Source organism: Pan paniscus, chromosome 5 (genome assembly GCF_029289425.2).
Source record: "Pan paniscus chromosome 5, NHGRI_mPanPan1-v2.0_pri, whole genome shotgun sequence".
Taxonomy (NCBI): Eukaryota; Metazoa; Chordata; class Mammalia; order Primates; family Hominidae; genus Pan; species Pan paniscus.
This window is the reverse complement of record NC_073254.2, coordinates 39,521,229-39,547,500: the sequence shown is the minus strand read 5'-3', so window position 1 is coordinate 39,547,500 and position 26,272 is coordinate 39,521,229. Positions and strand designations below refer to the sequence as shown.

At 40.9% G+C, this 26,272-nt stretch overlaps 1 protein-coding gene across 11 annotated transcripts in view; it reads left to right on the top strand.

Annotated features, from left to right (window-relative positions):
- Positions 1-26,272, top strand: part of RIPOR2 (RHO family interacting cell polarization regulator 2) — a 125,835-nt gene that overhangs the window by 33,992 nt on the left and 65,571 nt on the right. The window contains exon 1 of one of the 11 annotated variants that reach the window (XM_008976802.5): positions 24,984-25,250. The exons of the other annotated variants lie outside the window; for them this stretch is intronic. The gene's annotated coding sequence lies outside the window, so the exon portion shown is untranslated. Of the gene's footprint in view, positions 1-24,983; positions 25,251-26,272 lie in introns of those variants that run through there. 11 annotated transcript variants of the gene reach the window in all.

Here is a 26,272-nt window from a genome sequence, read left to right as displayed (position 1 = left end):
ACACCTGCAGTACATTCTGCCACAACTGGCGATCCCTTACTTCCTCCAGCCAGTTGACTGCTGGTCTTTCCTTTTCTACCACTTCTCTTCTGCACACACCTCCTTCTTTGATACCTAAAGTCTGCTGTTCCTCAAGTTTAAGTTCAAGGTCCAGTTGAGAATAGTCATCACGATACTTTAGTCCCAGTGATAGTGCCTTATATCTCTGTGGATTTTTGCAGTTTTGAACAACTTTTACAACCATGGTCTCATTTAAACCACAGAACAACCCTGTGATGTAACATCAATGTCTCTAATTTCACAAATTAGGAAACCAAACGAATGGATTAGCTGGTTAGCACTGAGATGTTCTGACTCCTCACTGGGCGCTCTCCACCCCGGGAGGTCCACTCAGCCAGCCTGGAGGCAGCAAAAACTGTGTTTCTCTGGAGGGAGGAGAGGTGATTTGTTCTTCCTGCCCTCCCCCTTCAATCACCAAACTATGGCCTATTTGAAGTATGACCGTTTTCTCTTACAACACGACTAATGTCCTCAGTTGGACACTTGGTTTTGCAAATGGAAACCTGCCCCTGTAATGACATAAAGGTCAGGAATTGCTCCCTTTTCAGGCTCCCATGACATTCCAAAAAAAGTTTGCCCTTTGAATTTTGTCATAATGGTCTTTGGCCTAAAATAGGATAGAAATGGCACGTGGTGTTTCTTTTTTAAGGGTCATTTTTTCTTTCCAGATCCTCAATGTGTATTTCTTCACATTAGGATGTTTTCCAGATGTAGTTTTTGTTTTGGTTTGGTTTTGTTCTTTGGTTGTCACAAAATGGCTCTTTCCCCCACTGATGGAAGAAAATAGCCAAAGCAGGAAGGGACTAAGGGGCTGCATTAACTCAAGATGTTTTCATAAATGTGAATATACAGTAATCAGGCTAAAGGTACTGAAAAAAGCCCTATTGAAAGGATGCATAGTTTTTCGTGTAGGGGACTAGTTTCACTCCTTTATAATCCAGCTGGGGGAGTATAAGCCTGGCCAAGCCTGGCACATAAGATTCTACATATGGTAAAATGACCTTCCCTCTATCATCTCCCTTTAGGTGAATCATAGATCTTGAGTGTACAGGTACACAGGCAAGGCCTTCCTGGGCACAAGAGGAGTTTGAAGCCATCGAAATTTTCAAAAAATAAATACGAAGTCTAAGGCAGGTGTGGTGGTCTGTGCCTGTAGTCCCAGCTACTCCAGAGGCTGAGGTGGGAAGATCATTTGAGCCCAGGAGTTCAAGTCCAGCTTTGACAACCCCGTCTCTTAAAACAACAACTACAACAACAAAAAGCAAGACAAAACAACAACAACAACACATAAATGCAAATTCTGAATCACAGATATGTGTACACATATTTCATATTGCATATTGACAGAAAACTACAGAGTCGCACTCCGTCACCCAGACTGGAGTGTGGCAGCCAGATCACAGCTCAGTGCAGCCTCAGTCTCCTGGGCTCAGACGATCCTCCCATTTCAGCCTCCTGAGTAGCTGGGACCACAGGCTCATGCCACCACACCCGGCTAATTTTTGTATTTTTTGTAGAGATGGGGCTTCACCATGTTGGCCAGGCTGGCCTCGAACTCCTGGGCTCAAGCGTCTCCCTGCATCGGTTTCCCGAAGTGCTGGGATTACAGGTGGGAGCCACCACACCTGGCCAAGCTTCTCATACAATGAAACATCCAATCTAAATAAACATGTTTTATATTATTATAAAAGTAATAGCTATCACTAAATAGCATTTCTAATGTGCCAGGCACATGTACTAATTCACTGAGTGCTCACAACACCCTGAGGTAATTACTCCATTTTATAGATGAGAGAATGGAGGCTCTGAAAAATTACTAAGAGGCAGAGCTTGGTTTTAAACCTAGGCCGTCTGGCATCAGAGTCTGGGCTGTGCTGCGGCTGTGGATGTAAATACACAGACTCCAAATTCAGAGCCACAGTTCCCACAGCAACTGCCAGTTTGTAGCATGTTCAAAAAGCCCGAGTTCTCCCACATAACTTAGCTGAGTTGTGGCTGCCAGATCTTTTGGCTTAGCAACTCGAAACAGAGACTGTCCACGTAGGCTGAGGTTCTCAGTTGATATCAAGGCGTTAATGAGACTCTTCAGGCTTCTATTATAATCAAGAAGAAGATTTTTCACATCCTCCATCTGAAAGGTTCATTATTCCAGCTGGGTAAGCTGTGTGTCTGCAAAGATGCCCTATCATCAGGAAATGAAATGGGCACTTTTTCTCCAAGTAAGCAATGCATGCTGATAAATAACGCCATGTCAGTGGTGTGCCTTCTCCTTCCTCTTGCAAACGATTGACGCCTCAGAGATCTGAACAACCCCACAAAAGGGGAGGGAAATGGAGAAAAAACAAACTTGAGAGAAAAAAGGAATCATTCCTTTTCTTTTGTGAGGACTTTTGTCTGATCCATGCCCACATGTAAAGTATCCCTTGATCAATTTTGTCTTAATTACTGAATGTAGGAAAACAAGCTCATTGTTAATTCATGCAGTTTTAATTTATGCATAGGAGAATTATGCAGGATAATTACCTGCAGTTGAAGGAAAATGAATAGCGTCAGATGTGGTTAATTCACGCATGGTTTACCCTTCTATCTCTCTATCAGAAAAGATTTAAAGTGGTAACCAATCTGAATGATATGCAAAATTGCATTGGTTTGCTAAGTAGAAGTATTTTTTTTTTATTTGCATCACAAATAGAGTTCTCAGATTTGGACTGACTAGATTTGAATATAATTTCCAGAACAATAGCTGTGATTCACTGACTTAACTCATATTTTATCTCTTCCAGAAGTGCCCATTTTTCAAATCAGAGCAAAAGAAGTTATCTTCATGGGCCCCATGTTAGCCTGAGTATAGTTTCCTTTATGAGGATAATTCAATGAGAATGATAATTATTTCCTATATCAAGATTTGTGGGAGATTTACGGTAATGATCACACTACTTGTTCCCACATTGTCCCTGAACCTCCATGATCCAGTGGCTTCCAAAAACTGAAACAAACAGCTGGAACAAATTATAGGGCAATGAATGGACATCAGTGGAAATTTCCTTGTGACTTTTGTCAAGCAATAGATAGCTGCTAAGGCCTCTTTGAACTCACACCTAGTAATTGAGAGAAGGCTAAGAGGTGGTTCAAGTTTACTGAAAAAAAAAAAAAAAAACTACTCCCTGATGCTGAGTTGAGACAGGTTACAATAATGAACAATTTTGAAAGGAGAATACCAGTATCAAAAGGAGGAGCCAGAGAAAGTAAATATGTTCTTGTTATGACGGAGCAGTAAATTTTACTCTGAGCTTCCTTGTAACCAGGCAGAAAGGGGAACAAAGGAAGTTATCACCTAAGTTCCTGCTAGCAGAAAGATGGGCATACAAAATACAGCAGTTCCTTAAAGGACACATTCCCTTAGTGATGAATTGTAAAAGTAATGTCTTATATGGGAACGTATACACGGGAGGTTAAATTGAGCTAGTTCATTGCAGTGAAGTTCAAGAGGCAACACCTTGCATATTGATCTTCATTCTTATTTTCTTATCCCTCCATCAAGCTCTCTAAAGATCCAAAAAAGGACAACCAAAGGAAATTTCACAAAGAGAAAAAGGAAGATCTCTGTTTGGCTCTCAATTGCCCTTTTTTGAGAAAAAGTGATACAACTTATCTAAGGCAACTTCACTTGCCATAATCAGATTTTGTCTGCAGAAAATATTAGCAGGGTGAGTTGAAGATGACTTACCCCCTTGCCCCACACCCCCTCACAGAGGACCCCAGCTTAGACAATGGAGTTACAACTTCGTAATAATCATATTACTGTGCCAGAACTTATCGCTTCAGATTATAGGTTCTAGTAAGACCAACTTAAGTAGGAAAACACAGCAAAGTATAAAAACACAAAGCTTTGTTTAGGTAAGGCCATTTGTCTTTTTACCTTTGACCTTAGTGATGATGATGATAATAGTAGGATAATAGGTGTCATTTAACTGAGTGCATATTTTGTGCCTAGCATTACACTTTGGCTTGATGTTTCCTTCCTTCCTTGCTTCCTTCCTTCCTTCCTTCCTTCTTTCCTTCCTTCCTTCCTTCCTTCTTTCTTTCTTTCTTCAGGGTCTGGCTCTGTCACCCAGGCTGGAGTGCAATGGCTCAATCTCTGCTCACTGCAACCTCCGCCTCCCGGGTTCAAGCAATTCTCCTGCCTCAGCCAGGCATGGTGGTGCGTGCCTGTAGTCCCAGCTACTTGGGAGGCTGTGAATCCCTTGAGCCTTGGAGGTGGAGGTTGCAGTGAGCCGAGATCCCGCTGCTGCACTCCAGCCTGGGCAATAGAGCCAGACATCATCTCAAAAAATAAATAAACAAGTAAATAAAAATAAAAACACTAACTGTGACCATCTTTAAGATTCTCTGTAACTTAAGGCCCTCTGGTAATGAGAGGTATGATGGCATGAAATTGCCTCGGAGCCAACTCTCAGGAAATATGTAATACATACACATGTAAAGTTTAGACGAACTTTCATTTTACTAAGACAAATGCCCTTATTAAACAATTTTCCTTGACTCTGGAAGTGCTAACAGAAACATAACTGGTAAATTTGATACTTGCCATTTCCTGCTGCGAATATTAATTGTGGCACACAGTGTAATCCGGAATCCAAATCTGGAGGATGGCGGAGGGGGAGGGGTGCTATGACTGGCTGTGTGCAGCCACCTGTCCACGCTGTGGCCCCCTTCTCTCTTCACCCTGAATACCCCAGTCTGAACAGTTGGAGGGCATCTGCTTCTGGGGCTGGAACACCCGCACTGCTGACTCAAACAATAAACTCATCCTGCCAAATGATGTATTTTTGGTACAGAAAAAAATTCTGGCCCTCCTAGGAATCGAAATACACTCTTAAGTGAATGCCTGTCATTTGTGAAAGACATTGCCTAGTTCACATTCTGAACTCTGCTCATCCCATTTGATTAGACTCAACACCCACATTCATTGTTCCCTGTGTTTTCACTTCCAATGTCTTGGGATGAGGTTTGAGAAATATACAGTGTGAATGGCGTTCTTCAAAAAGAAAATGTTCAGAGCGGCTGATTGTCTGGAGGGTTTCACTGAAAAGCTCACAATCATATCATAGAAAATTGCTCTTAAAAATCATTCCTTCTGGTGGTAAAATACCCTGGGATCCTGTGCCACATTTAATACCAACTTTATTTATTTATTTATTTATCTATTTATTTTGAGACGGAGTCTTGCTCTGTCACCAGGCTAGAGTGCAGTGGTACAATCTCAGCTCACTGCAACCTCCGCCTCCCGGGTTCAAGCGATTCTTGTGCCTCAGCCTCCCGAGTAGCTGGGATTACAGGCACGTGCCACCACACCCAGCTAATTTTTGTGTTTTTAGTAGAGATGGGGTTTCACCATGTTTGCCAGGATGGTCTTGATCTCCTGACCTCGTGATTCACCTACCTTGGCCTCCCAAAGTGCTGGGATTACAGGCGTGAGCCACCGTGCCCAGCCTATTTTTTAATAGGAAGAGCCAACTATTTTTGACCTCCTGATATTATGTAGTCTCTATAACTGAATCTCATCTTATTAATTCAACTTTCAAGAGAGTTGAGAATGCACAGTAGTTAAAAATGACAGCCCAGGTACATGATAAAATTCATGAAATCAACCTCCTTTGAAGTTTTTTTTCCTCTAGATGTACAGGAATTGTCAATCTAGACTTTAGTAAACTGGAATTGACTTGATAATATATCCTCATCGCTGTAACAAGAACAGCAATGAACCCTTTCACTGTTTAAGCACTTTCCATTAATTGACCTATATAATTTTCATAGCGACCTATTAGTTTGGTTCTTTTATTATCCCTATTATACAGTTAGGTCTGGAAAGCTTAAGCAACCTGTGAAAGCCACACAGTATAAAGTGGTGCTGCCATGCCGCAAACCCAGGCAGGCTGGATTCTTTGGTCTCAGCACTGCTGAAGTAGAAGGCATTTGTTTTGTTAGTGAAACTATTGGAAAACACAGGAACAGATGACAACAAGTTCCAATCCTGACACGGGGCTCCTTTTAAGTCTTCACAACAGTGCAATGAAGAAGTTCTTTTTTATTTTTTTATTATTTATTTATTTATTTATTTTTGAGACGGAGTCTCGCTCTGTTCCCCAGGCTGGAGTGCAGTGGTGCGATCTCGGCTCACTACAAGCTCCGCCTCCCGGGTTCACGCCATTCTTCCGCCTCAGCCTCCCTAGTAGCTGGGACTACAGGTGCCCGCCACCACGCCCAGCTAATGTTTTGTATTTTTTAGTAGAGACAGGGTTTCACCGTGTTGGCCAGGATGGTCTTGATCTCCTGACCTCGTGATCCACCTGCCTTGGCCTCCCAAAGTGCTGGGATTACAAGCGTGAGCCACAGCGCCCGGCCGAAGAAGTTCTTTTAAATCCTAAGATTCCCAGAACCATTCCTTGTATGCGACTGAACGAGTGACACAATTTTATCCTGTTTTTCTGGTAAATATTTGTAATGCCTTTTTCAAATATTTTGTGCAGTGAAGTTGAGGCCAAGCGACTAAAGAACATGAATGACTCCTTTTTTTTCTTTACATGTTAAAAGGATGGGAGGCAAATGTGACATGATCACTGCATGCTGTGTGTATGGAGAAAAATTAAACCCTAGGAAGATTTTTTTTTTTTTTTTGAAGTACCTATGCCCAGGCCCCACCCCAGACTAAGTCAGAATCTCTGGGAATGAGGCTTGGGCAATGACATTTTTAAAAAGCTCCCCAGGTGCCGGGTGCGGTGGCTCACGCCGATAATCCCAGCACTTTGGGAGGCCAAGGCGGGCGGATCATGAGGTCAGGAGTTCGAGACCAGCCTGACCAACATAGTGAAACCCCATGTCTACTAAAAATACAAAAATTAGCCGGGCATGGTGGCGTGTGCCTGTAATCCCAGCTGCTTGGGAGGCTGAGGCAGGAGAATAGCTTGAACCTGGAAGGCGGAGGTTGCAGTGACCCGAGATGGTGCCACTGCACACCAGCCTAGGTGACAGAGTGAGACTCTGTCTCAAAAAACAAAACAAAACAAAAAAACTGCCCAGGTAATTCTAAGATACGGCCTGGTTTGAGAACCTCTAAATTAGTGCATTATATTAGGCTCTTTCTAGAGGTTATTGATAGTTGTATCAATAGGAGGAGGCAGAGGTTGGGACAAGGGTAAATATTTTAATGTAGCAGATGTCTTCAAATAAACCCATTAAATCCACCTCTAACAGTCGACATGACTGTGGATTTAACCCTAAGAGTATAGGTGCGGGATGTTACTCTCTGAATAGCAAAGATGACCCATTTATCCATTTATTTTTGTTGAAACTGAAATGCTGTTATAATTGTTATACTGTGTTGTTGACCCTCAATGAGCACCTAGTGGTTGGGAATGGTTATGGGATATGAAAGTAAAACGCCTGGGGACGGGGAGCAGGAGGTCGTAGTGAGACACCACTTACTGTTCTTAAACCATGTGAGCAATGAATTGGATTTGTACTGATTGATGATGTTTGTGGGGCCACAAGGCATTCTGAGAACTGATGATCCTCCCCTCCCAGTTGACAGAAAATTAAGAAACGGAAAAGGAAATTGTTAATAGTAAGGGAATTCTGCATTCTTAGCTAAAGGAGAATGGAGATAAGTAGCAACAAGACCCCATCTGGGCGGTAGAAACCCTCATCCCAGTTCCAGTTCTGCTAACAATCTTGTTGAAACAGTTGCCTACAGGTCAGTTTCAGAATACAGATGCATTTCCCTTCTATACAACCTCTTCTTATTCCTGTAAAACAGGAATAATAATCACTGTCCTACCTAACTCACAGGTTGCTGTTAGCATGTAGAGTAGGTGCCAAAGCATTTGGAAAAGTGCAGTCTGCAAACATGAAATATTGTCCTGAATCACCTTCATCAATCAAGGTATTTCTTTGAAGTTCCAAGTAATATTTGATATACAAACAGCTGTGTAGCCACCAGGAGATGAACCTTTCTTTCTGTTGACTTTGACCTCTAATGGGTCACCTGCTCCTCATAGCACCTGGACTACTAAATTCTTTGGTAGCTCGCTATGGTGGAGAAGTCCTCTGGCAGTTGGTTCGAACACCTAACTTCCCTACATGGAGATCATTTAATCTTTTCATTTTTGCATGGCTGATGTGATCCAGTTCAAAGCTTCCAGTTGGCTCAAATTGTGCATTTGTTTCTTTGGATCCTGACAGCCTAGGACCTCTCTGTTCTCTTGTTTATGGTGAAAGTCCCAGAATATTCCCACAAGCTTCTCCCTATAAACCAGATGATAGAGGCAAAATCTAAGGTTCCCTGACAACACGATTCTCTTCCCCTGTTGATCTGGGTCATATCCAAGAAGGATGCTCCCCAGTTTGGTTGGGGCTTCTGTATTTACACAGATGTTGGCCTGAGTGGAGTGGAAAATTAGGTAGATCTGGAATTTATTGAAGCCAGTTAATTTGAGCACCAGTGTGGTCAGATTATAACCTTCTTGTTTGCTTTGAAGTGGGATAGGGTAAATGCACCAGGCTAAAAGGCCAAACCAAATCATCTTCTAGAGAAAATAGACACATTCCCCTTCTCATGGCCTCATCTTTATCTGCACAGAGACCTGAGGAGGACAAGGGTTTTCATATATTGCCTACAGTCTATGTCCCCCATTCTTACATTCACTGTGTCCTAAAGTGCTCCATAAAGGGGGTAAAGGTTAAGAATTACTGTCTCTGAGACTACCCTCACCTACTTTATGCTAGATGAGTGTCCTGATACCCTTAAGCTATTTGGGATTGTCTTTTTGTATCAGCAGTGGGCTGGTAGACACCCAGTAAATAAACTTTTCAAACATACACAGGAATAGAGTAAATGAGGTAACAAATTCCTGAATATCCATCACCCAGTTACAAAAATTGGCAAGATTATTCCAGGCTCGATCGATCCCTTTGGTGATTGTTGCTGTTGAAGTATCTTAAAGCAAATTCAGACCTCTGGATTTCACTTGTACCTGCTTCCACTGCATCTCAAGAGTATGCACACTTTTGTTTTGTTTTGGTTTTTTAGAGACAGGGTCTCACTCTGTTGCCCACGCTGGAGTCAATGGCAAGATCATAACTCACTGTAGCCTCAAACTAAGTATGGACATTTCCTTGCATAACTCTAGGGCCATTTTACACCTGACAAAATTAGTAAATTATCATCTAATATCTAGTACATATTAAAACATCCCAAGTATCTTAAAATGACTTTTCAGTTGGTTTGCCATTATAGTCCAAACAGAATCCACACATTGCCTCTCTTGCTATGTCTCCTGCATCTCTTCTTGTCCTTCTCCCACCATTTTTTCCCACGAATAAATTCATTAATCAGTAAGAAGTCTGAGGCCCTGTGAAAATCTTTCCAGAGAAGATCTGTTCCCTGCTTTATTTCTCCCAGGCTGTCCAAAGAATCAGCACCTCTTACTCCACTGTTTATAACTTCACCCAGGCTGATGAGATGAGGACACAAGAAAATGAATGAAAACTACTTTCTCCCCAGTGAACTAGAAAAAAAATGGAAAAGGCAAGGGCCAAAAGAAGCCAGGCAATAGAGTGAGATTTGAGTCCCAGAAAATAAAAAGTGGCCTTCAAACAGTTCTTGTGTGACCCAGAGGATAGAGTACGTCCTGGGTGTGAGCATACGGAATGATGCAGGAGAAACAAGGCTAAGGGGAGAGAATCACTTGAGCCCAGGAGTTCCAGGCTTTAGTGAGCTATGATTGCACCATTATACTCCAGCCTGGGCAACACAGTAAGACCTTGTCTCTTAAAAAAAAGAAAAAAATCTATCGGGTACAAACAAGATTTAAAACTGGTGAGTGTGAGGTGATGGAGGGTGCATTAGGGGAGACGGGAGTCTTGGGAAAAGTCTCCAACCCTCATTTTCTTGCTCTGTAAGAATGGATGTGGCTTACGCCTGTAATCCCAGCACTTTGTGAGGCTGAGGCAGGTGGATCACTTGAGGTCAGGAGTTCAAGACCAGCCTGGCCAACATAGTGAAACCCTGTCTCTACTAAAAATACAAAAATTAGCTGGGGGTGGCAGCACGCACATATAGTCCCAGCTATTTGGGAGGCTGAGGCACGAGAATCACTTGAACTTGGGAGGTGGATGTTGCAGTGAGCTGAGATCACATCACTGCACTTCAGCCTGGACAACAAAGCAAAACCCTGTCTCAAAAAAATAAAATAAAATAAATAAAAATGGATGTAACTCCACTCTAGGTAAATTGGCTAAGGACCATAAATTGGCAAGAGGATTGTGGAAGCTAACTTACTAACCTAAGTGAGAGCTTGGTGTGATTACAGGAGTTACGTGGGCCTCTGAGAGGGGAAACAATGGGATAGTGCCTTTTGGGCTCAGAATACAAGTAATACGGCATTTCACACACGTACAAATATGCCTCTAATGTATTCTTTTGTCTTTGGTGTTGGGAATTTGCCGTACGTTGATGGATCCAGTCTCGGATACATAAGCATTTGTTCTTTCTTTATGCTATATTGTACTTAAAGATAAGAATTAGATGGCCTTTTTTTTTTTTATCTCGTTACTGTCATTACAGCTTCAAATCCTTTAGACAAAGAATAGTAAGAAATTATTAAACACTCTTGATATACAATAAAGAGGAACATAATTCTGTTTTGTTAATAATCTAGATATTTGCACGTAGCTATACCTAACTGCTTTGCATTCTAATGACAAATTATTTGTCTTTGGCAACCAAAAATAACTCAGCAGATGTTATACATGTGGCTACCTTTTGGTATGCAGCAGCTAGAACCAGCAATGAAACCACTATTCCTTTTATGGCAGTTTAATTTGCTAAAATTACCATGCAGAGGACATGTGTACAGGCCTCTGGGAAGCCACTCAACTTTGCAACTGCTGGCATATGACGGCACACACGTACACAGCACTGCCTTACTTTGTTAAGATCCTGGAATAACTCTTTGACACTGGGTTGTTCTGCAGGGAGTCAGTTTGTTATAGTTTTCTTCCTCTACTTTTTTTCATCAGCTATACTTTGTTCAGTAATAATTCACATGACTTTATACAAAACAGCACAGATTTAGAAAGACCAAAGTGATTTTTTTTTTGTATAAATTTATGGGAGCCAGGTGCAGTGGCCCACCCCAGTAATCCTAGGCTGGGGCAGTAGGGTCTCTTGAGCCCAGGAGTTTGAGACCAGCCTGGGCAAAATAGCAAGACCCTATTTCTACAAACAATTTTAAAAATTCGCTGGGAGTGGTGGCATGTGCCTGTAGTCCTAGCTACTCAGGAGGCTAAGGGGAGAGAATCACTTATGCCCAGGAGTTCCAGGCTTTAGTGAGCCATGACTGCACCACTATACTCCAGCCTGGGCAACACAGTAAGACATTGTCTCTTAAAAAAAAAAAAAAGAAAAGAAAAAATCTATTGGGTACAAAGGTCCAAGTGTAATTTTGTTACATGCATAGATTGAATAGTGGTGAAGTCCAGGCTTTTAGAATATACATCACCCAAATAACATACATGGTATCCATGAAGTAATTTCTTATCCACTCCCCTCCCCTCTCCCCACTGTCCCAAGTCTCCATGGTCTATCATTCCATACTCTATGTCCATTTGTACACATTATTTAGTTTCCACTCCTGAGTGAGAACATGCAGTATTTGTCTTTCTGTGTCTGAGTTGTTTCACTTAAGATAATGGCCTCCAGTTCCACCCATGTTGCTGCAAAAGACATGATTTTATTTTTTATGGTTGAATAGTATTGTATTGTGTATATATACCACATTTTCTTTATCAAATCAACCCCTGATGGAAACTTAGGTTGATCTCATAGTTTTGCTATTGTGAATAGTGCTACATTAAACATACAGGTGCAGGCCGGGCACAGTGGCTCACGCCCATAATCCCAGTACTTTGGGAGGCTGAGGCGGGTGGATCTCCTGAGATCAGGAGTTCGAGACCAGCCTGTCTAACATGGTGAAACCCTGTCTCTACTAAAAATACAAAAAATTAGCCAGGCGTGGTGGCGCATACCTGTAATCCCCCAGCTACTCGGGAGGTTGAGGCAGGAGAATCGCTTGAACCCGGGAGGCGGAGGTTGCAGTGAGCCAAGATCACGCCATTGCACTCCAGCTTGGGCAACAGAGTGAAACTCTGTCTCAAAAAAATAAAATAAAATAAAATAAAATAAAATAAAATAAAATAAAAAAATAAACATACAGGTGCAGGTATCTTTTTGATGCAATTATTTCTTTTCTACCAAGGTAAAATTATCAGATAAATTTATTTCAAGGCAGAGAGAATTAAACATGACAGATAATTTTCAATCTACTAATACATAATAACTGGAAAATGCCAACATTCAGCTAGCTTGTTTCCTTAATAAAAACATCTCCCTATGTATAGGGACATACGTTGTTTTAAAGCAACATAGTTGCTTTAAAATATATATTTTTTAAATTTAACAAGCATTTCTGTGCTTTTATCAGATGATAGCACAAACACAATAGGTCACAGATCCATGTAAGAGGTTCACTCCAACACGTTATCTCTTTATCAATAATTAATTTTCATAATAATTATGTGTTATGAATTTCCTTCTATAAAGTTATATTCACATAAACAGATCATTCCGATAGCTAACAATAAGCAACTAAAATCAATCAGAACACATCATCACTTATAGCCTTTTAAAAACTGCATGACACAGGCTATAATCAAGAAAATAAAATACTTTAGGTCGCGGGTGAATTTCTTATTCAAAAATGCAACCACAGCATAGAGGCTGTGAATAATAATTGGTATCTTCCCACATAAATTCTTTAACCTTCCCTCCCTTGGATGAGCTCTCACTGCCTTGAGGGTAGAAAAAAGCAAAGTTACTGAGCTCTAGAGGCCACAGCAGAGAAAGCAGTCCAGGTGTTGCAACTGCATCTCTTGATGATCCCCAGGCGCCCTTTTAAGCCCCTAGGAGCAGCACTTTATACCTCATGTATTATTTTCCAGTCTATAATAAGATGCCTAAACGTTAAGCATTTAAAGTGCTGCTTTTTAAAGTGTTGTCATAACAACAGGAATAAAATGACGAATGTAACTGGAGTTTGAAAGGGCTGAATTAGTTTTAAGTCCGTTGCTTTACCTTCATGTTGCAAGGGTTTAACTCTAACCTAGCTCAAACAAAGGCCGTGATCATAGAACATTACCGTATTTGAGTAATGTTGTCAGCTATTTTTACCATCACATAATTGCCAGTCAATTCTCCATCAATTCAATTTACTTGTTAGGATGGACAGAAAGAAATTAATTGGCCATATGAAAAATCTATTAGTGTGATTATGTAGGCCATATCTGAAAAGCTTTCATTTAAGATTATTTCTTATCCTTTCTCTGAGATGAAATACAGCATGTAGCTTTATTTATAAGGCTCAATTCAATTTCCTACTGGACCCTCATGCCCATTAATAAACACCAGCATTAATTGCACATGTTGGGCAAAGGAAACAAGCACATGGTGTGTAATTATACTTCCCAGCACACTGTTGGGTACATTCTCCTAGAACCTAGTGGCTTTTTCTGTTTAGGATTTCCAAAGATGTAGCTTGGTTGTAATGAGAACAATAAAAAATATTAGCTTCTAAAAATGGTAATTTCAGTAAAGTCAAATACCAGTAGAAGTGAGGATGTCAGTATCATTTTGATGCTGTTCTGAAGTAAAGAAGCAATAATCACTAATAGCTAGAAATGAGTTGCCAAGCTCTAGGGAAAACAGGCTGCATGCAAATATGCCTGAAGGAGCTGATAATACCAGGAATGGGGCCATTTTCTTCTATATGGCAATGTTTTTTTAACCTGGTGATCAAAAAATGAGGATCCCTGGTCGGTGTATTTTTCTCTCAGCTGGATCAGCCAAGCTGTCTCTGAAGATCATAGTCCCAAGAGATGTTCCTTTTTTGATATACATGGGTTTTGCTGGGTTTTTTAAAAATAGGTAAATGTACTTATTATTACAAACAGCCTCAGGCTTCATTTAAGTGCAAAATGCTTTTTCCTTCTAATAAGGAAACAGTTGGTCCTGGTTTGATGTGTAGTGTACACCAAATGAGGGTCTACAAGTGTTCTAGACTGTGCATTTTAAAATGAGTTATGACAACATTAGTCAAAATCAACCCAATCCCTCATTAGACTTAGGCGAGTTTTATGCCCTGAATCATTTCTCTTCTAATTATCGTGAGGCCAGCTGCTACTCCCTGCATTTATTTAATCCACCAGAAAAGGAGAAGAAATAGTTTTCATTTTTCCCCAGGGCTAAAATGGTGTCAATTATCTAGAAGTTCCTACAATTGACTGTCCCAATGAATAGAAATGCTATTAACATTTCTTCTTTACTCTTCAAATGACTCAGCCAGACCCTTAAAATAGCTTCAACGTACTCTGCTGTCATTGCTTTGAAGAGGAATAAAAGAGAGGGAAAAGGGAGAGCAGTAATGTCAAATTACTTCATCTCTATGTGTTTCTTCACCTGTAAAATGTGTATGGGTTTATTATTAGCACATTCCATTTGATAAAAGTCAGATATCTCTCAAATTGCAAGTCCTAATTAGTAGGAAAGACCATTTTTCCACATGAAGTCTTTTACATATGTTATCTCATTTTCTCTTCAAAACACCCTTGGTGACTTAGGTATGATCATCATTTTATTCATAAAAAAATTAGGGCTTAGAGAGAGCAGGTGACTTGGGTGAAGCCTGGATCACCCTGGCTGCAGAGCCAATGATTTTGGTATCTTACCCTGTACCGAGCATCAGAGAAGTTTCAAAAGACAGCTGGTACCACCTCTCACGGTGGGTGTAGCTTGGTTAAAGAGATAAGACATTTGGGAAAATAACTAAAATACAAGCAAGGCCCTGAAGATGTTAGTACCCCATCAGTAATTCAAAGTTTTGAGGTTCGCAATGTGAGAGCCCTCTGGCTGTGCTGCTCAGAAAATGCTTGTAGACAACAGTTGGCTTTTGCATCAAATTATAGTAATGGATTATAACCCATTGAGTAAAACAAGAATCCGTGAGTCCATAAAGTGACAATAAAGAAATAAATGAATGAATGAAAGGATTAGAAAAGCTCTTTCTTTACAGTAGAAGGAATGATAGAGTGTAAAGAGTACCATTTTGCCATCATTACAGGAATAACTGATTTGGGCAGGAGACATCAATGGATGCTAAAACTCCTGGGTTAAAGAAGCAAGATATTTGCATAGCCTCAAGGTACCTCCTTACCAACTATGTATCAACTAGAAAGGCAAAGATAGTAACTTTCCGTAGGAGAAACTGGCCAACAACACTTTAACCAACTGATCAAAGTTAACATCACCGGTAATGGCACCAAGCAACTCCTTGAGCCTCTGATGCAATGCCTTGAGAAGGACAATATCACTTACGTGGTATCACTGCTAAAAATGCATAGTCTGACTCTTTATCACAAGAAAACAGCAAACAAACCCAAAGTAAGGGCCAGTGTACAAAACAAGTGGCCTGAATTCCATTAAAATGTCAATGTCAAAGCCAAAGAATTGCCAAGAAACTGTCCCAGATTAAAGGACAGACTCATGACAAAACAGGGAGCATCTGATCCTGGTTTGGCTCCTGGAATGTGGGGAGGAGGGACAATACATGGAACATTATTGGGACAATTGGTGAAATTGGAATAAGGTCTGTACCTTAGATAATAGTATTGTATTGATGTTACATTTCCTGATACTGATAATTAGACTACGATAGTCAGTGAATGTCAGCAAATGTCTGCAAATGTCCGTGATTTTAGGAAATACACATTGAAGTATTGAAGAGTAAATTTGCATCACATCTGCAAATTACTCAGTGTGGGGGAGGAAATGTATATAAATACATATGTGCAAATTAGTCTCATAGGATTTGGGAAAAAATAATGTGTGTGTATTTGGAGGAGGAATGACAAAGTAAAATGTGGCAGATGTCGACGAATCAATCTGGGTGAAGGGTAGATGAGAACTTTCTGTACTTTTCCTGCAACTTTTCTGTAAGCTTCAAATTATTTCAAAATCAAAATCTTTTTTGTAAAATTGACTTTTGAACTGCACATCCCAGGTACTCATATTTATAGTCCTTATGAATCCATGCTTTTTAATTACCTAAAAATTGCTATCTTCAAAAAGATGCTAGTTTCTAGCTTCCTTAGCATTACCTAAACTTGCCTGGCTATTCCTGTCTTATGTATCTCCCTCTCTTTTGAGAAAACTCCTTATTATTTAAATTATTATTAACAGCTAGGCTTATTAAACACCTACTACATACCAGGTCTTATGTATATTATCTCATTTGCACCTTACAAAAATCCTCTGAAATGTTAATCCTTTTATATAAATGAGAAAACTGGGATTCAGGGAAGTTAAATAATGTGCAAAAGTTCAAACAGCTGTAGCTGTAGAACCCAAACTGAGTGCAGATTTGTCTGACTCTGGATTCCACTTTCTTATTGTCTCTGCTGTGTTGCTTTCCTTGGAAGATTAAGAAATAGGTACCACTTTGGCCGGACATGGTGGCTCACATCTGTAATTCCAGCACTTTGGGAGGCTGAGGCAGGAGGATTGCTTGAGCCCAGGAGTTTAAGACCAGCCTGGCCAGCATAGCAACATCTCGTCTTTACTAAAAATCAGAAGGATGAGCTGGGTGTGGAGGCACATACCAGTAGTCCCAGCTACCCGGGAGGCTGAGGCAGGAGGATCGCTTGAGCCCAGGAGATTGAGGCTGCAGTGAGCTATGATTGAGTCATTGCAATCCATCCCTCCAGCCTAGGCAACAGAGCAAGACTCTGTCTCAAAAAAACAAAAAAACCCAGAGATAGGTACCGCTTCAAATTTTATGCTGTTATTTCTTACATGAAAAATTGTCTCCAATCCGCTTTATGTATAGTCATGTTATCTTCAATTAAATTGTTAAAATTTTTAAAAGCAGAGCTCAGTCTTAGGTTGTCTTTGGATCTTGGACAACACATAGCATCCTGCCAGCACTGAGCATATAATATATACTTAATAATTATATTCATTGATGGAGTCTTAGAAAATTATCATATCACTTTCCAGAGATTCTGAAAATTAAGTTTCTTTTTTTCAAGTGAGTTAAAACTAGGTATTCATTATAGTAACCTGTGGTTTCTCAAGCACTTTGCCTTTTGTAAAGCACTTCATCGTTTTCTCTGTGTTTTAAAGCAGAAATCCAGCCATCTACAGAGATGGTGGAAAGTCAGTCTACATGTCCAAGTAGTCTCCTGATTGTTAGATTGGATGAAGCTTTGATTTCAATTGAACCTTACAATGCTTGCCTGTTAAAATGGGGAGGAATTACTTCCTTTACTCTACAGATACAGTGTGAGGTTCACTGAGTTTAGGACTTGCCCAAAAGGCCAGTTAGAACATCTGGCCCTGGTTCTTCCATCCCCTTGCTGAGGAGTGAGACTCTGTTGAGTTGTTCTACGCTTTTTTTTCATCCATTCACGTCAGTTGTCTTAGTCAAGCAGTGTATCACACATGCATTCATCACTGGGTTAGCAAACAATGTTGACAACTGAGAAGCAAATATTAGCATTACTTTGATTTCTTAATTTATTTGTTTTTATTTTATTTTATTTTTGAGATGGAGTCTCGCTCTGTCACCCAGGCTGGAGTGCAGTGGCACGATCTCGGCTCACTGCAACCCCCACCTCCCGGATTCATGCCATTCTCCTGTCTCAGCCTCCCGAGTAGCTGGGACTACAGGCACCCACCACCACGCCTGGCTAATTTTTTGTATTTTTAGTAGAGGCGGGGGTTTCACCATGTTAGCCAGGATGGTCTCGATCTCCTGACCTCATGATCCGCCCACCTCAGCCTCCCAAAGTGCTGGGATTACAGGCGTGAGCCACCGTGCCGGGCCTGCTTTGATTTACTTTAAAGCAGCCATATTTTTTAAAGGCCAATGACATAAATATATTTACTTTTTAAAAAAGATTAGTCAACTGCTCTGTAATAGGTACCTTGTAACCATATAATAAGCAGATATGTATTTTTAGTTTTCATCTTAAATAATTATTTTGCATAGCAGGCTATTTACATCTGGCCCACATGCCTCTTTCAGACAACTCAATTATACATCTGCTTTTGACCACGATGTGGGGGAGCATAAACAGGATGGCATTGTTAGGGGAAAAAGAAAGGAAGAACCTAAATCGGGCATGAAGAAATGACTCAGAAAGTGCAGTGAGGGCAGGTGTTACATCTTATGAAGCCTCGCTGGGAGACAGGATCAAATCATGAAGGCAACTCTCAGCTGGTTAATTACTGATTCAGCTTTTCCAAGTCCTGATTTCTTGGCACTTCCTCTTGCAGAAGGAATGATGACTTTTTCTAGAAATTGGTAGTGATTTTTTTTAAACAGCTTTATTGATGTACAATTCACATACCATAAAATTTACTCATCTTAAGTGGACAGTTTGAGTTTTAGTAAATTTATACATTTGTGCTACCATCATCCATGATTTGGTTTTAGAACACTTCCACCACCCCCAAAACCTCTCTCTGCTTCCTTGCCTGCTCCCGTCCCTGGCCTCAGGCAAACACTTGAATTGATTGTGGAATTTTTTTACTTTTGCCAGCATGTCACCCCAGCTACAGCCAACTGATCTATGGGTCAATTGTCTTGTCTCAGAGGGGTTGGTCTCAGTCTAGCTTATGGAGATGGCATAGCTTTGTAAGTGTGACAACTATTGGTTTCCAAGTTGACGTTTGGCCCCCATGAGAAATGCCTTGGCGAGAACTGAGATATCCTTACTCATGTCATTCAGAAATCACAGATGTGTCTCATATTTTCTATCAGTAAGGCTCTCTCAGAATTGCCTGTTTGTATTCTTAATTTGATAGAAGATTTGGTTAAATTTTTAAAAAAGGAAAACACCATAAGGGTTAAGACAGTAGCATCTAGCTATTGTATTTTCGTTTTAATTTCATGATGTTTGATGTCCTGCAACTCAAGCATGCACAAATGATCACGTGGTCTCTTGTTTCCCATAGAAAAGCCCTGGTCTCATCCTTGCAGGGGTTTCCTTTAGCCTCTGGCCAAACTGCCATATCTGAAAAATCAGAAATAAAAGGCACATGTAATGCGGACTCGTTGGTTTTCCTCTTATTATTCAAAGGAGCACATGGAATATGGGGTAGACTTGAGTATCCTTTTAAAGATAGCTTTGTTAAAAAGCTAATTGATAGCCCCCTCGGCATAGCTTTAAAAAAAGAATCCGATAGAAAAAGCAGGATACAAAATTTTGCATGCAATATGCCCAAATTATTATGCTTTATATGAGAAGGGAAGAGCTAGAGAAAATTTAACAGAACAAAATTCCCCCGGTGGTTGTCTTTGGATGATACAAACAGTATGGTTCTTCTCTCCTTCTCCCTACACTGCCACCTTTCTACTTTCTGTGTTTTCCTAATACAGGAGAGTGTTTTGTGCTTGTAAAAACTAAAAATAACGTACTGAATCATATTTCCTTTAATGAGTCTCAGTATTCTTAACTCTAACAATAAATATTAGCATTCCTTCTAGCTGAGTAGTCAATTTGCCCAGTTGCCTTCCAGGTTAATCAATGCCTCCAGCACTTCTACTCTGAACAAGTGAGTTTGAAGATTCACACCTGGCAGATGTTGAAAGGAGGTCGGCCACTGGCCTGACAATCAGGATTCTTACTTTAATATATATATCTAGTCTTACCTGTCTCGTAGTGAAATTGCTGAAATTTGAAGAGAGGCTTGCTAACTCAAGCTAATCAAACACACATGAAAACATGAGCCAGAATGCCAGTTCATAAAAATATAGGGAGAAGTAGAACCATCACTAGACTGGACATTCCAAACATTTCCCCGTCACTTTTACTACTTCTACTGGTGGCACTACCATGAGCTGCACTTTAGGGCCTGCTGCATGGCCCTGCTGCATAGGCCTGCCACATGACAGATGTCCTTCATCACCCATCTTCCAAGCAGCCCTCCAAGATTGATTCCTGTCCTTTATTCTTAAGAGACAGGTTATCTCCAAGTTCTCCAAGGAGGTGCAAATTCTTCCCCCAAACTGCAATCATATTCCACCCTTTATTTCTGGTCCAATCAGAGCCTGAGACCTGATGGGTGAGGGGAAATCCCTTGTTCTCTTTTTATCTGCTTCAGCCCCCTTCTATCTTCAGATTCAGTGTTCTTGTCCAAAAACCGCCTGCTGATTTGATGAGCTACCTTCTAATTTAAACAGACACAAGGTGTTTGGGTCAGGTGGTGGCTCATAGCATCCACCAAAGTCCAGTGTACCTGTATCACAGCATTCATACAAGAACATGTAAAATCTTATACTTATTATAATTTCAAAAGACCCTGATATGTGTTTAATTGGAACTTAATACTGCATAGTCAGAGAAAAGGCAGTGATTTTCATTGTATGAAGAAACTGGGACGAGAAACAGCTGTGGCTTTCAGGGTTCTGTGCCTAGAGGCTCAGCTCAGAATGGCAGGATTTGTTCAACTCTTAGTCAAGGTGCTTGGGATTCCTTCCAGAAAGACCCTGTTGTGTTGTTCCCATTGGTTATAGGAGTGGCAGGGCACGGGTGGCAACCTGGTATGACAGCCAGGGCCTCCTGCAACAAAGCCAAGTGAAGAGCAAACCATAGCAGCCACACTGTTTGCCTAGGATTTGAGTCCTTTCTGGGATTTAACACACAAAAATGAATATTAGTTATGCTGGAATTTTCCAAAAGACCAGGTGAGACGTCAATAACTTAGAGACTGGAAACATTTTTCAAAGCCCCAGCCACCCAGGCTGGAGTACAATGGCGTGATCTCGGCTCACTGCAACCTCTGCCTCCCGGGTTCAAGCAATGCTCCTGCCTCAGCCTCCCGAGTAGCTGGGATTACAGGCACCCGCCACCACGCCCAGCTAATTTTTTTTGTATTTTTAGTAGAGACAGGGTTTCACTATGTGGCCAAGCTGGTCTCAAACTCCTGACCTCGTGATCCACCCGCCTCGGCCTCCCAAAGTGCTGGGATTACAGGCGTGAGCCACTGCACCTGGCCTGAGTTTGTTGTTTTATGTGGGATTTCTTGCTTAATAGATATGGCATCTGGTGAACTGGTGAACCTAGAGTATATATCGGGTATATATGAGTATATATCAGGTATAGTGCATGTCACCAGGAGTACAATCCCAGCTCTAAATGTTTTGCAGACAAAAATAATGAACTTGTTACATAGCTCAGAACTCATAATAAGGACTTCATCAGGAAATCTAAATAGTTCTGATGTAATCAGAATTTATAAAGCCTAATACAATATTTCTTGGCAATCATATTTCTCCTCTGCAAGGCTGATAAATATAAACAATTTTATAAATACAGTTATTACTTAACAGAGTTATATGATCTTGTTTATGAGCTGTCTCCTTTTCACTTCCATTTCTAGGCAACTCCAAATGTCTGCAATTTCAAAACAGAATTTTACATTATATGAAAAATACACAAATACCTTTTCTGTATAAAAATATAATACAGAAAAGATTAAAATGTTTCTGACTACCACTCAATCCCACCTCTCCATAGACTGTGTGTAGTTTCAGAACTTTTCTATTTGTGTTCGTGGTTTTATATAGTTTTGTTTTTGGCATTCCTACTATCATACTCTGTTTCATTCTGTAGTTTATCCTGGGGATCTTTCCATGTGGCCATGTTGTTTTTAACTGCTACATAATGTTATTATCAAAATTATAACATAATTTTGAGTGTTAACCATTCCTGTAATGACTAACATTTATATCATTTCCCATTTTTCCATTACTATTAACATTGCCTGTGATGAATATCCCTGTATATGCCTCTTCATGCATTTGGGTATTTCCCTAGAGGAGCTATCAAAGAAGTGCCCTGTTAAAGGATTAGTATGTTTTGCAGCTTAAACAGATACTGCCAAATTGTTCTCCAAAATTTTAATTCCATTTTACATCCCTACCAGCAGCAATACTGCAATTCTACTGTAGTCCTTTCTTTAGGTTAAGGCTTTTGGTTCAATGGAGCACCTGCTATTAAAATGCAGATTACTCTGGCAGAGGCAATTAAGTCTTTAAAACCCAAAATTTTTAGAGGTAGTTTTTCTGAAAGCTGGGGACAGACCAGGTCTTTGGGACTTCTAGGAAGCCAGGGAACAATCTAAAGATATAAGGCGCTAAGAGGTAGGAGTGGAGTGGTCAATAGAATGACAGTTGATAACAAAGAGGTGCAAGATCAGTTACAACTGGAGAAGAGCTGGGGAAGCTGGAAGAATAGTAGCGAAGAACTACCACCCCTCCATCAGACTTGGGAGCTATGGGGAAGGGAGTGTTTTGTATACTTTTGTCCCTAATACCTCTACACTACCCTGCCCCAACCTCCTCCTTTTATTTCTTCCAGAGCCAGACTTTGTGTGTGTGCGTGCTTGTTTTATGACTCTCCTTAGGCCATGTGTCACCTTTTAGGGGAAATGATGGCAAGATAGAGAGATCTCAGCCTAAACCAGCTCTGGCCAAATTCTTTCTTGATAGATAATGATCATTTCTAAGACTACAAAAGCAAAACAAAACAAAACTGCTCACTCTAGTCACATTCCTAGTGGCCATCAGTTCCATATGTAAATTTAGTGAAAAGTTTCTCGATTTTTTTTTTTGAGACAGAGTCTCCCACTCTCGCCAGGCTGGAGTACAGTGGCGCGATCTCCTCTCACGGCAGCCGCCACCTCCCAGGTTCAAGCGATTCTGCTGCCTCAGCCTCTGTAATCCCAGTAGCTGGGATTACAGGTGCCAGCCACCACGCCTGGCTAATTTTTGTATTTTCAGTAGAGATGGGGTTTCACCATGTTGGCCAGGCTGGTCTCAAACTCCTGATCTCAGGTGATCCACCTGCCTCGGCCTCCCAAAGTGCTGGGATTACAGGCATGAGCCACTGCACCCAACCATACATTTAATGAAAAGTTTCTGAGCATTATTCCCCCTCCCAAAGTATTTGACAATCTTAGGATCCTGGACAGACATTTGTTCTGATTTTGAGAACCGTGTTTACCTGTTACAGAAAATGAGGACGAAGGAAAATTATTTTACAATCTGGTACATATGTTTTACTCTCCAGCGTTTCATTCATTTAATGAAAGAGCTGGAGTTAATTAATTGTAGCAGATTATTTTAACAGAAGTCTTAAATGTGCAATGAACTTAGTGTCTTTTCTTTTCTTTTTTCTGCCTATCACTAGTGCAACTGATTGTTCAATCAAAACTCCTAAGTCAGTGGCTCTCAAACATTGGTGAACATCAGAATCACCTGGGGACTTTACAAACCTCCCCATACCCAGGTGATATCCCATATTAATTAAACAGTGCCTGGGGATAGGAGCCAGGCATCAGTAGTTTAAACGACCGTGATCCAATGGATAAGGGGGGGAAAATTGGCTTGAAAAATATAATTTCCAAGAGGTATGAGATAATGATATAGTTAAATATTTCGAATACTCTAAGTTTTTTCCTTTGATCAAAGAGTGTCTGTGATACAATAGATATAATGAATAATAATTTACAAAATAAGATAGAATACTAAAATTTGCCAAATTGAGACATTAAGGTGGGCGCTTGGTTGTCAAATTGAGTACAGAAAGAACAGAAATATTAAGAAAGCATGATAGTTTATTACAAGTTTGCATGGCATACAGTGATACCACAGGCATGCTTTATGAACCTAAGAAAGATCCCCTTAAAGAAATGTAGACAGATTTCTCAGTAACCAGCAGAGAGCACAGAGGAGAACCTCATTAAGGATTAAAGGAATTGTTAAATATAGTGAACCCCAAGTTTCTCTTCAAAGAATCAGTATGTCAGTACGTTCAGGTCTCCTATTCTTTGATTCTCCATTTTAAAGTTTAACTTTCTGGTTCTCTTCGTCTCCTTGCTCCTAGTTTCAGTAAACAGCATTCCCACCAGTCCTAATCAGTAGTTCACATTTGTCCCCCTGGTCACCTGCTCCATCCTGACTCATCCCAGTCACCTGTTGGACCTGAGTCACCCCGGTCACCTGCTCTGACCTAAGTCACCTTTAGTTACCTGTTCCTAACCGTCCTTCCTGCCAAACTACCCACCCCACCACTGTGGCTCATACCCCTACTCTCTTTAAAATAGCCAATTGGAATTAGCTTAGACTGTGCGGTCCAACCCTAGCCAATAGGGGAACGACACAGCAGTAGGGCCATGCTTCAGGAATAAGAACTCCTGCCCCTCCCCTGTCCAAGTGTGGTCTCACCATTACTCCATTCATAAGTTGCACCCTTCTATAGAAGTAAAAATTGCCTTGCTGAGAAAATTAAATTTATGTTTGAGTGCTATTTCCTTGTGGCATCAAAAATTTATTTATAACAGAATTAGGAGTTTTTTGAGCCTTGAGGCTGGGGAGAAGTAACCAGAGAGAACCATATCTGCACTTGCATTTTGTCTAACCATTTGTGCCCTACATATTACTTTTACTGCTCATACGTACTTCTTCATTACTTCTAAAATTCTGGAGAATGCCCTAAAATGTAAGCTGCTCCTCCCCAGCTAGTGTGGGATTTGCATCTTACCCAGATGAAAGAGCAAGCCGATTGCCATACCTGTAGCCAAGTGAGTCAGCACCTGTACCTCGCAAGAATGCATACAAACTCCAGGGCTGCTCTCTCCTGGAGAGGGAGGGAGGGGACTTAAAAACCTGCAGCAGCATGGGGGAGGAGGCTGTTTGTCCTTCTCTCTCTGGGGAAGTAACTCGCTCAAACTGCCTTCCTTGCTGAGCTGCTTCGCGTAGCTTTGAGGAAGGTCTAGTGAAATTGGTCTTTCCATTACATCTGGATGTACTACCAGAGAGTTCTGCTGCTGTTGTTTTTTTAGCTTTTCTTTCTTTTTCGTTGAGTCTTTAAAGGGCAATTGTCGACACTCTGCAAACATACCGATTTGTTGTCTGCCCACTTTGGAGTCTTCAATCTGGGCAGTAACTATTTACCCTTTTTCCTGCTAGCCTGTCCCCCTCTCTGGATTGAAGTCACCTGCTAAGACAATGGTATGTGCTTTGACTCCTCCTGATCTAAAAGGAATAGAATTACCTAACAGTTGCAGGGTCATCCTTTGCGGGGAACTAGCCCTGGGCTTCTGTTCAGCTGAAGTTGTGTTTTGACAATGCTTCTTGGTCTGTTGTGGTAGGTCCTTACAAAAGCCAAGCAAAAGACTGAAATACAAGTTGTGTGCTTTCTGCTGTATTTTCCTCTTACCTTCCCCCCGACTGCCCTTGTGTTCTTATCTAACCTAGATTATCACATCTTTTGTGAGCACTCCCTTTACCCTTCTTACTTTGCACTGTCACAGTAGTGGCACAATCTTAGCTTTCAGAATATTCTTAAAGATAGAAAGGGAGAACTAGTTTAAGTAAGTTCATCTCTAAAGAAACCTAGTGTTTTAGCTTTATGACCCCTAGGTGTAGAATTCCGCCTTAAGACTTGACTGTGTTTTCAGTTTGATGCATGACTTATCTGAAGCTTTGATTGGCCTATTTGTGTGTTTTTATTGTTGTTGAATGGAGATAAATGTTACAACAGTTTTCATGTTTTTCAGGGTGTGGTTGAACCTTGTTTAAAAAAAAAAATTCTTGAAGGAAACCTAAAGTGATGGACAATTTTGTGTAATTTATATTTATTTTCTTTCTTCTTTTCTTTTTTTTTAGACAGAGTTTTGCTCTTATTGCCCAGGCTGGAGTGTAGTGGGGCGATCTTGGCTCACTGCAACCTTCGCCTTCTGGGTTCAAGCAATTCTCCTGCCTCAGCCTCCCGAGTGGTTAGGATTACAGACATGCGCCACCACGCCCAGCTAATTTCGTATTTTTAGTAGAGATGGGGTTTCACCAGGTTGCCCAGGCTGGTCTTGAACTCCTGACTTCAGGTGATCCACCCGCCTCGGCCTCCCAAAGTGCTGGGATGACAGGTGTGAGCCACCGCGCCTGGCCATAGATGGGTATCTTTTTTATTCTTTTGCGAGTTGAACCCTTCGTCTTCAGGACACTCCATAATAAAGAACCTCACAAGCACTTAA